This window comes from Cryptotermes secundus, unplaced genomic scaffold (genome assembly GCF_002891405.2).
Source record: "Cryptotermes secundus unplaced genomic scaffold, Csec_1.0 scaffold647, whole genome shotgun sequence".
Classification (NCBI taxonomy): domain Eukaryota; kingdom Metazoa; phylum Arthropoda; class Insecta; order Blattodea; family Kalotermitidae; genus Cryptotermes; species Cryptotermes secundus.
In genome coordinates, this window is record NW_019739962.1 from 423,693 (window position 1) to 433,904 (window position 10,212).

General features: G+C 38.8%; 1 protein-coding gene across 1 annotated transcript in view; it reads left to right on the forward strand.

Annotated features, from left to right (window-relative positions):
- LOC111872200 overlaps positions 1-3,636 on the forward strand; it is a 30,126-nt gene extending 26,490 nt beyond the window's left edge. Inside the window, exon 6 of the transcript XR_004513874.1 lies at positions 3,466-3,636. The gene's annotated coding sequence lies outside the window, so the exon portion shown is untranslated. The remainder of the gene's footprint in view (positions 1-3,465) is intronic.
- Positions 3,637-10,212: the final 6,576 nt, after the last annotated feature.

The following is a 10,212-nucleotide window of genomic DNA, read 5'->3' on the forward strand; positions in this document are numbered from 1 at the left end:
CATCTTGGCAGGCTGTCGTCTCTTTCTGCCAGGCATCCATATTGGCTTGCAACCTCTTCTCTCGCATGGCGGCCGTCCTTTCTTGGATGGCTCTTGTTTCTGCTCGGGTGGCTTCAGTTTCTGCGACAATCTTTTCTCGCCAGGCGGCCATCTCTTCCCGCCAGGCTTTTCTATCGGCCGACTCCTTTTCCTGGTCGGCCCTCATTTCTTTCAGCATCTCATCTGTTCTTTCTTGGCCAGTGCTGATTTTCTTCAGCAAGAGTTCCAACATCTGCTGCATTTCCATTTTCTTTGTTGTAGGACGCGTGTTAGAGTTCGAAGTCACTTCTGACACCAATGTCACGTGTTGGGCGTATAACGCGACAAATAAGTTGACGCCGTCGTCTGATATAGCGAATTTATTTCGTTCGCTCACGCTTTACACACATTACAATCATTTGCACTTGCAGTGTTACAATCACTGCTCACAATATTCGGGCGAGACGGATATTCCAAACTGACTTCTTAGACGGGCGATCCGCGACTGACTTCTTCGAATGCTATTCTGAGACGCACTACTCGTCGAAACTGGGCTTTTATAACCTTGGCCGCTGATAGGCAACGAACTCTCGGTTATAACCATGGAGACTCCTGTTAGATCTACAATGGACCAATTGTTGTTTCCGCTGTAACGGTCTATTTTAGCGTTTCCATAGCAGTTACTCCTCTGGTTTGCCGACACGTTACACTGGTGTCAGAAGTGGGATTCGAACCCACGTCACGCTACAATATCTTACTATTGAAATTAAATTTCTATGGAATAACTGGCAAAGCTAATGAATGGATCAAATCATACCTCAAAAACAGGTATCAAAGAGTTGAAATAAATAATAAAAACTCCAGTCATAATGCATTTTCAAACTGGGGAATTATAAAGCACGGTGTTCCACAAGGATCAATTTTAGGTCCCTTACTTTTTCTTCTCTACATAAATGATCTATCTAAAACCATCAACAATAAATCTAAACCAATTCTATATGCAGATGACACTAGTATAATATTTAAGAACTCTAAATTTGAAAACTTTAAAAATGACATAAATATTGTATTTGAAGCCTTAAACAGATGGTTCGAAGCCAATTTACTCTCATTAAATTTTGATAAAACCCATTACATATCATTCACAACTAAAAACAACCACCAAATTGATCTGGACATCAGTTATGCCAACAAATTAATCTGTAAAGTACTTGATACAAAATTCCTTGGAATACATGTAGACAGTACACTGTCTTGGAAAATACATATTGAACAAATTATACCTAAATTAAATGCAGCTTGCTATGCGATGAGATCAATTAAGCCTTTTATGTCACAGGAAACATTGAAGATGGTTTACCATGCCTACTTTCATTCTATTATGAACTATGGATTAATATTTTGGGGGAACTCTTCACATAGTGTAATAATTTTTAAAATACAAAAGAATATAATTAGAATCATTACAGGATGTAGAAGTAGAGATTCATGTAGAGAATTATTTAAGAAATTAAAAATTCTACCGCTTCAATCGCAATACATATTATCGCTTCTCTTATTTGTTGTTTACAACAAAGATAAATTCAAATTAAATTCTGATGTCTATAACATGAATACTAGACAAAAATATAACTTCCACCTACCCTCATCAACTTTATCAGTATATCAAAAAGGAGTCTACTTTACTGGCATAAAAGTGTTCAACAATCTGCCACAAAGTATTAAAAACTTGGGCAATGATACTAAAAAGTTTAAATCAGAGTTAAAGAATTATCTACATGCTCATTCCTTCTACTCTTTAGATGAATACTTCAATGTAAATAGAGAATGATGTAAAATTAAGTTATATTAATTTTTAAGCTAAAATTGCCTGTACTTATGTATGTAACCTTTTGACTTGTTCTGTATCCAAAGGTACTAACCTGCTTAGGATTTATGGAATGTAAATAAATTTAATTCAATTCAATTCATACAGAATATCTGACGAGAGAGGCACCAAGTTAAGCAGTGTGTTGATAGGATAAAATTGGGTGGGTGACCACACAGTTTGACTGCCCATCTGCTGCATAGTACACCAATAGGAAGGGCATCAATTTGACAAACTGGTATAAATATCAGTGACATATGGCCATTCACCTCAACTCAAATGATGGAGACCGAGGAAGTCTCTGAAATGTTGGTTTCTAGTTCAACATTGACAGGTCTGAGTGCCCAAAAAAGATGTTAGCACACATTCCATTCTATTTGCTGCAGTGTTTAGGCAGCCCATACACTCATTTCCATTATGATTTATGCTCTTATTTGGGAACGCTTCATGTGCTGTCTCCTTGGGAATTTGTTCATGAGGAACTCGGGGGAAGTTTTTGTAGTTTCTGGAGTTATCTGTTTCACTTAGATGCTGAAGTCTTGTAAATCTGCTGAATTCTTTCAGCACCAGTGATATTTCCTGTCTCCATGCTACTGTCCCATGGTTTCACATGCAATTTCCAACTTATTTGTCTGCAGGGAGCTAAAAAAATTAACACTGATTGGACCCTTCTCACTGCCCTAGTGTGTGAGTCCAGTTGTGGAGGCCAGAGCATTAGTCACGTGAACTCACTGTTTTCTGTTCAGTGGCGGCGGCCCACTGACTGACTGACTGACCGACCAACCGACCGACCGACCGGCCGGCAGACAGTTGTACCTACTTACAGGAAATTATGTATCTGGATCACAATCTTTTTTGATCCATCTGTCCTTCTGGGTAGACGCGATGCTTTGTGTCTTTAAATAAACCATACCTGCTTCAACCCGTACATAACCACCTTTTCATTTCTTATTTCATACTACTGACTTTTCCCGCTGACACTGAAATATTGACTAAGAAACAATTACTGTTTAGACCAGAGGTATTAAAACCAGACTTTTATTAGTACTAGTAATACTTGAAATTGTAAAGGTGAAGTTTAAAAGTAAAGATATCCCTGAGCCTAATTAATGAATCACCATGATGGAAAATGTGGAGGTATAGCTCCACCATTCTTGACCTCTGCATTGGATGGAGGTGAGTGGTCAGCTTCATACCTCTTCCGCTTCCAGGAAAACAGCCCCTGGTACCCATTGTATAGGAGGCTGGGTGGGCATTATACCTGGTGTGGATGTTATGCAGAAAAGAATTGCCTGTTCCAGGAATTTAACTCCAGTTCCTTCTTGTCTAGCCCATAGCCTGGGCACTGTACTGACTGAGGTCCCATTTGAAATTTTAGAGGATAGTAGTTCAGCTGAAAGATAAGGGCAGTGCTGGCGGGATACATGGCATGATGTATACTGTGCATAAGTGTGTACCTTAGTTTATGTTGTGAGAGAATGAAGTATTGGTAGATATAGTAGAAATTAGAAATGGCTTATTTTATGGTACATGCGTGGAGATAACTGAGAAAAACCTTGATAAACTTTTCCTCATTTCAGGATAGCTGCTTTCTGGGCCAAGAATGAAACCTTAATCTTTGAAGTACAAAGCTAGCCCCATAGCTGCTAGTTTGGAATGAGGATAAAAGTGAGTAGTAACATTGTACCTCACTTTTCATTATAAATGTGTTGCAGGACATGGGGGGGAAATTGTGTTTTCTGTTGATGACAGACTTGAATTCTTAGAGTAAAATTAGTTTAGGTCCTGCTAAGAGTATTTGACCCCATTAAGTGTTACACATCTGTTTTTTTTTGTTTTTTTTTAATCAGATGATCAGAGAACTCCATTGTAGCTGGAGATTAATCCTGAAGAAAGCACCAAAGTGAAAAAATTATTATTTCACTATTGCAGATTTAATTCTGTTTCATATTTATTGCCATAATTATTTTGGCTTTAGAAAGTTAGTACAGTCAGCTCATTTGTAATTCACGTTTATAAGCAGTTTGGCTGTAAATGTTATGGTACACTTGTAACTGAGACGAGCATATGACAGATGGGCACAATGTGCTATAGGGGTATGGCACAGGGAGAAGCATTTCCTGTTGAACCACTTGTTGTGATAACTCAATTTTTCAAGAATGTAACTGTTTCATTAATAGCAGAAATTGTGTACAAAAAATATGGCTTTGGGGAGTCGATGAACATTTAAATACACATATAAAAGAAAATCCTTATCAGCAATAGAACTGAATACAGGACCTTCATACAGCTAAAGAATTAATTTGTCTGCCACAGAATAAGATAATTTTGAGATGTACACCAAATATTTCAGCCTCATGACAGGTCCTGACATTGTCTCTGAAGATGGTGCTGCACACACAACCAACAGAAAGTGAAACTGATATATTCAGTATATGTTAAAATAACAACAGTACAGTTTGTGTCTGATATGCAACTGTAATAGAGTTTACAGAGACATTAAGAAGTTCACTGCATTGCCGCTGTTGTTAGAATGTGTAATTTCAGCTGAAGCAGAATGTTATTGTAGTATTGATATCATGAGAGACAATGTCAGTGCTATTTTGATGTTTGTGTTTATTTTATGACTTGCATAGAGTTAATGTATTGGCTCTATATAACAATCAACAATCTATATATGTTTAATATATGTTTAATTACTGGTATGGAAAAAGACCCAGCAATGAAAGATCTCTCCAAATTTACAGCCTCCATTAGCAAGACTTGCAAGTTCTAATAGAAATGAACTGTAGGTTAGTGAACATGTGATAATTGCTGTCTTTTGGAAAATTTGTTCATGACATAATCTGCAATTGATATATGCTTATTTCACATTACAAGGACACCTTTGTTGGGTTCTAAAGGAGGTCACAAGATACTAACGTGTTATGTCTATATTTACTGAAGGATGTGATCTCTTATGGTTGAAGTTGTCCTGAAATATTTCCCTGCCATTCTCCTTCCAACAGAAGGATTTTGTTTTGGGTGTCATGGTTTTTATGTATTCTCTTCACAGACTGAATGGATTTGAACACCAAATTGAGGAATATCGTAAATGGATGAAATTTAATGCTGGGATCGTTGAAATTGAATGTTAAATGAAGGGAGAGATCTTAACACATTAAGGACTGGCAATTTAAATATTTAAATCACCCTGGGGAATGCCATTATTAAACCTACTATCCTAACACTTGCACTGTTCATTTTAAAAATTAATGTAAATTCTCCTAATTCATTTTATGAACTAGAGTTTTTGTAGAACACCAATGCTCATTTTAAAAATTAATATAAATTCTCCCAATGAATTTTATGAGCTAAAATTTTTGGAGAACACCAATCCTCCTAGACGTGCTTGAGGGTGCCGTTAAGCAAGGCTTAGCAGGCCTTGCTCTGACGAAGAGGATTTTGGCAAAGAAGTCCTTGGATCACAGCTCGATGTTAATAATACACTATTCACGATACTACACAATTACAAATAGCGGTTACTTGTAAGTAAGTTGTGCCTTGAAAACACTTTAAGGTTTACAGCATTTCGTAGTGACACAGCAGAAGATGTATGTCAGTCACTAAAATTTTGTTAATCAGAAGAATTTAAATTTGAAATATTGTTGCCTTTTACAATCTGACTGAGTGACCCACCGTCTGTCTATCTGTCTGAGAACGGTGTTTATAATATTTGGACCGAAGAGAGATTAAGTGAGAGGAGGTTGGAAAAAACTGCATAATGGGGAGCTTCATAAGTTGTCCTCTTCTCCAAATATAATTAGAATGATCAAGTCAAGGAGGATGAGATGGGAAGGACATGTAGCACGAATGGGGAAGAGGAATGCTTGTAAGATACTGGTGGGAAGGCCGGAAGGAACCCTTGGAAAAAAATAGGTAGTATGCCTGTAGGCTATTTGGGGCAAATAACCTCAAGTTGGGAGCGATGTTACATGTACACCCAGTACTAGCAACGAGTTGCTAAACTAGTTACAGCGGAAGGCAAGATTCTTGGTAAACAGTCCATTACTATGTTATGCAAAAATAGAGGGCGTGTTTTCTGTAGATTTGGTCGACGCGCCAATAGACTAATTGGATAGCGATCACGTGATATATGTTTACTGTAGGTCCGTATCTGTGCCAAAGTTTTATACGGGAGAGAGAAGCTGGTTTGCAGTCGGTCGTAGCTGAGAGTTTGAGTCAAGGACACGAAGCTGTTATGGACAGGAGTTATGAGGATTCAGCCGTGAAATATTAATAGATGTTGAAGACTTTATGTGAACTGTAGTACAGTGATATCTGGAGTGTGATAGTGCTAGTTCTTGTGTTTAACTGCGTTACCAGGAGAGGACTACTGTATGTGTGTAACAGCGAATTATAAAGTGTAAATCAGTGAAAGCAGACTACTAATTGTAATTAAGATAACTTGTAACTGAAATGCTAAGGAATCCAATCCAACTATAACCTGTTATTTTCGTCACGCGTACTACCCTACACATGACAATATAATATATAGGTTAAAATCTGTCTTTCAACAAGGCCATTACAGCAACATTAAAACTAATTATCAACTCAATCCGTTATTGCCTTCTCATCTCGATCAACGGCACACATCCACAGCAGTTGATACAGCGTCATTTGCGTGAGAATCAAACCCACCAAGTGCTTGTTTCTATGAATTGTATTGACGTTGATAGTTCACGTATGAACTGTTTATACATTATAAGGAACTCCCCTTCTAACTTGATTACGTTTTCCTTTACTTAATTTAACTTAGTCCAAACAAAGAACTGCAAACATCTAACATGATTGAGTTTTCAAACACAGCCACATGAAATGTGAAGTCAGTCGGGATTTAATGTGAGCAGACGTTTAGCCATAAACTAAGCCATAATTTGGCTCCTTCATAGCTCAAGCGGTTAGCTGCTGGCTTCCCACCGCGGCGGCCCGGGTTTTATCCCGGTTCTGGTCAAGTGGGATTTGTGGTGGACAAAGTAGCTGGGGCACGTTTTCTCCGAGTACTTCGGTTTCCCCTGCCAATCTTCATTCCACCAGTTGCTCCACAATCACCCTGACCTATCATCTGTGGCTGGTACGATAGGCCAGAAGTGGCCGCAGTACAAGGGAATTAGTCCCACCCCACTAGCAATAAAAGAAGCCATAAATAAATATTTCTAAAACATTCTGAAACCCACAGCTACATTAAAGTAAGCTTACATTGAATGTAACGATGATAATGATGGCAGGAACAACAGTAGAAATAGGCTAATAATAACTGCATGAACTATAGATTCTGGATTTGTGCATACCGAATGGTATGGTTCCTTTAGGGAAGAAGTTCTCTTGTGGCTGTGAACAGAAATAATGTCAATATTCTTGAGTTACTGCAAGATTTACAGGATAACTGTAATTATATATATATATATACTCCGTTAATATAAAGAATTCGTATAGTGGGAATATACATCAAAGGAAGTAATCACTTCCTAATTGAGTGAATATCCCGGTATTTGCCTGGGGAAAACAACTATACTGACTAAAGTATTTGTGGTTTCTATCAGTCCCTGCGGCATTCTGTCGAATCGTGATTAAACAACAGTGAATTCTGTAAAGTCAGAATTGCCAAATATTGACTCCCATGTGCGAGCGAGCTTATCGTATTGCAATTCAATATTTTGAATGACTGAGATGAATTTAAATGAAACAGCAAAGTCCGTATAGGTAAACATTTGTTTCATACATTTTCCTATCAAAAATCGTCTAAAACAAAGGAGATGCTTTACTCAGAATTTTTGGCTAAGAGACAAGAAATGACAAAGATTAATAACAATCAAAAACCCTATTATCGCTGACTGTGACGTGAATTAGTCCACCTTTTGAAGAGACAGTTGACCAGGTGATTCTCCAAAATTCTCTAACCAAAGTTCACTTCAGTTCTAATATTCTGAAATTTGAAACACCATCATGAAACGTGTCAGGTGTTCCCTCATTTCTTTCAAATTGTAGGTTCGGTGTTTTAATTTTTTCTTTTGCAAACTCAAATATTCCGTTATTTATTGGTTGGAAGAACTTTCATGTCGTAGTGTTTGGGGTCGCTGATCAGAGTGGCCACAAGGTGTAAGGCATGAACTGTCTTGGCTCACTCGAACTCTGGGATCATGGGTTCGAATCCCACTCGAGTCATGAATGTTTGTGTTCTGTATATAGATATAGGACTTGCGACAGGCTGATCTCAATGCTAGAGATCCTACCGACTGTGTAAAAAGGTCAAGAACCTGGAAAGCGGCCAAGACCTAAAAAAGAACTGCAGAGGCTTAGATAGGTACTTGGGAAGGTTGGGTGGGTCGGTGGTGTTTGGGGTCTGCTTAAATACTTCACCCTTTCAAATCTGAGTACATTCACCAGAAGTCACAAAGTTACTCGTACTTGTTTTTCACCATTCCTGCAAGCAGTGCCTCTCTCTCGAACAGTAATTCTCTGCTCTAAAAAAAATATATAGTTAACTGGCGCAGCACGCAGATTCAGGGGTCTAAGTCATCGTTTTGGAAGCAACACAAATAGACTTAGGAAACAGTCCAGACATTTATGACTGTGCTACAGGAATTTTCACTGAAAACAAAATAGTCGCACGGTATAGATGTTCAAGCTCAGCTCAATAGTCGTGAAGCGTTTGTAGCCTATTTCTCTCCATCTTTTCAAAAAGTAAAAGGATGCTTATGAGAGAAGTTTCTATACCAGTATATCCAACAGTAATATAAACATATACAGGTTGGATTCTTGGCCGGGGCATCGACTATCCTGAGCAAGGAATTCGTAGCTTTCCTGCCACAGTCCGAGAAAATGACGGAACTGACAAAATCAGTCAACAGCAAATTCACGATTCACTAATTGTGGTACCTTGTGTCCCTGTATAGTCTGAGTTGCTTACAGATGCAATAAGGAAACTCACGTTCAAGGAGTGTAATTGTCCTCCTGCACGGTGTTCACGGTGTGAATTTTTTTTTTAATTTATTGGCTGGTACAAGATGTAAGCAAAATGTTTCAAAGACTAGTTCACTTGAACTAACAATCCGTTTTAATTTGACACTAATTTACTAAGATTATATGAAGTTAAGTTCACCCATCGGATGCCTTAGCTGTCGTGCTGCTTGGCTAGTTCGTAAGGTTTGGTCCATTTGAGTCACCTGGTTGGGTTTCCCCCATTTAGGAGCCTGGACGCATCTTCATTGACATGTTGTCGAAATCAGTTTTCGTGTGAGGTTGCATATCTTGCAATAATGGATGCGACTGTTTTGACACTGAGGTCTCGATGGAGGTCCCTGTTGCATACATACCAGGGCACATCTGCTGTGCTTCTTAGTACTTTGGTCTGGTATCGTTGGATTACTTCGATGTTGCATTTTTTTGCACATCCCCATAATTGGACGCCATATGTCCAGACTGGTCGCAGCATTTGTTTATACAGGAGCAGCTTGTAGTACATTGCCAGTTCTGATCAACGTGCGAACAGCCAGTACATTTTTCGAAATTTGATTTGCAGTTCCTCTTGCTCCTTCCATCGGAGTTTGGCGTCAAGTGTCATTCCGAGGTACTTTGCTGTGTTGGCAGGTGGTATTCTTACTCCATTTAGTGAGATTGATCGCTGATTAATCTTTTGGTTGGTGAAGTTGATGTACGTAGATTTGGTTTCATTGAGCTTGATACGCCATTTACGTGTCCAGGTGGCGATATTATCAGCTGCTCGTTGCAGTTTTGTTGTTGATTCCTCGATTGTGTTTACTGTCGCCATCACTGCGGTGTCGTCCGCAAATGTGGCAATCGTTAAGTTCGGCGTTTGTGGTGTGTCATTGATATAAAGTAAATAGAGGACCGGTCCCAGAACGCTTCCCTGGGGTACACCGGCCCGGATTTCTTTTAATTCTGAATACGTATCTTCGTGTTTGATGCGAAATTTTCGCTCCTTTATGTAAGATTTGAAGAGTCGATAGTACGAATCAGGAAGAATCGATTTTAGCGTATGTATCAGGCCGTCGTGCCATACTCGATCAAATGCTTGTGCTGTGTCCAGAAATATTGCCGAGCATAGTTTTTATGTTCAAGAGATTTTTCTATGACATCGGTTATTCTGTGCACTTGGTCAGTAGTTGAGTGCTTACTGCGAAACCCAAACTGGTGGGATGGGACAAGTTGGTATTTTTCGATGACTGGTTTGAGACGTTTCAGGGTCAGTTTTACAAACACCTTCGACATTATGGGTAACAGTGCAATTGGCCGATATGATTCCTCTTCAGTGTGGGTTTTTGCCA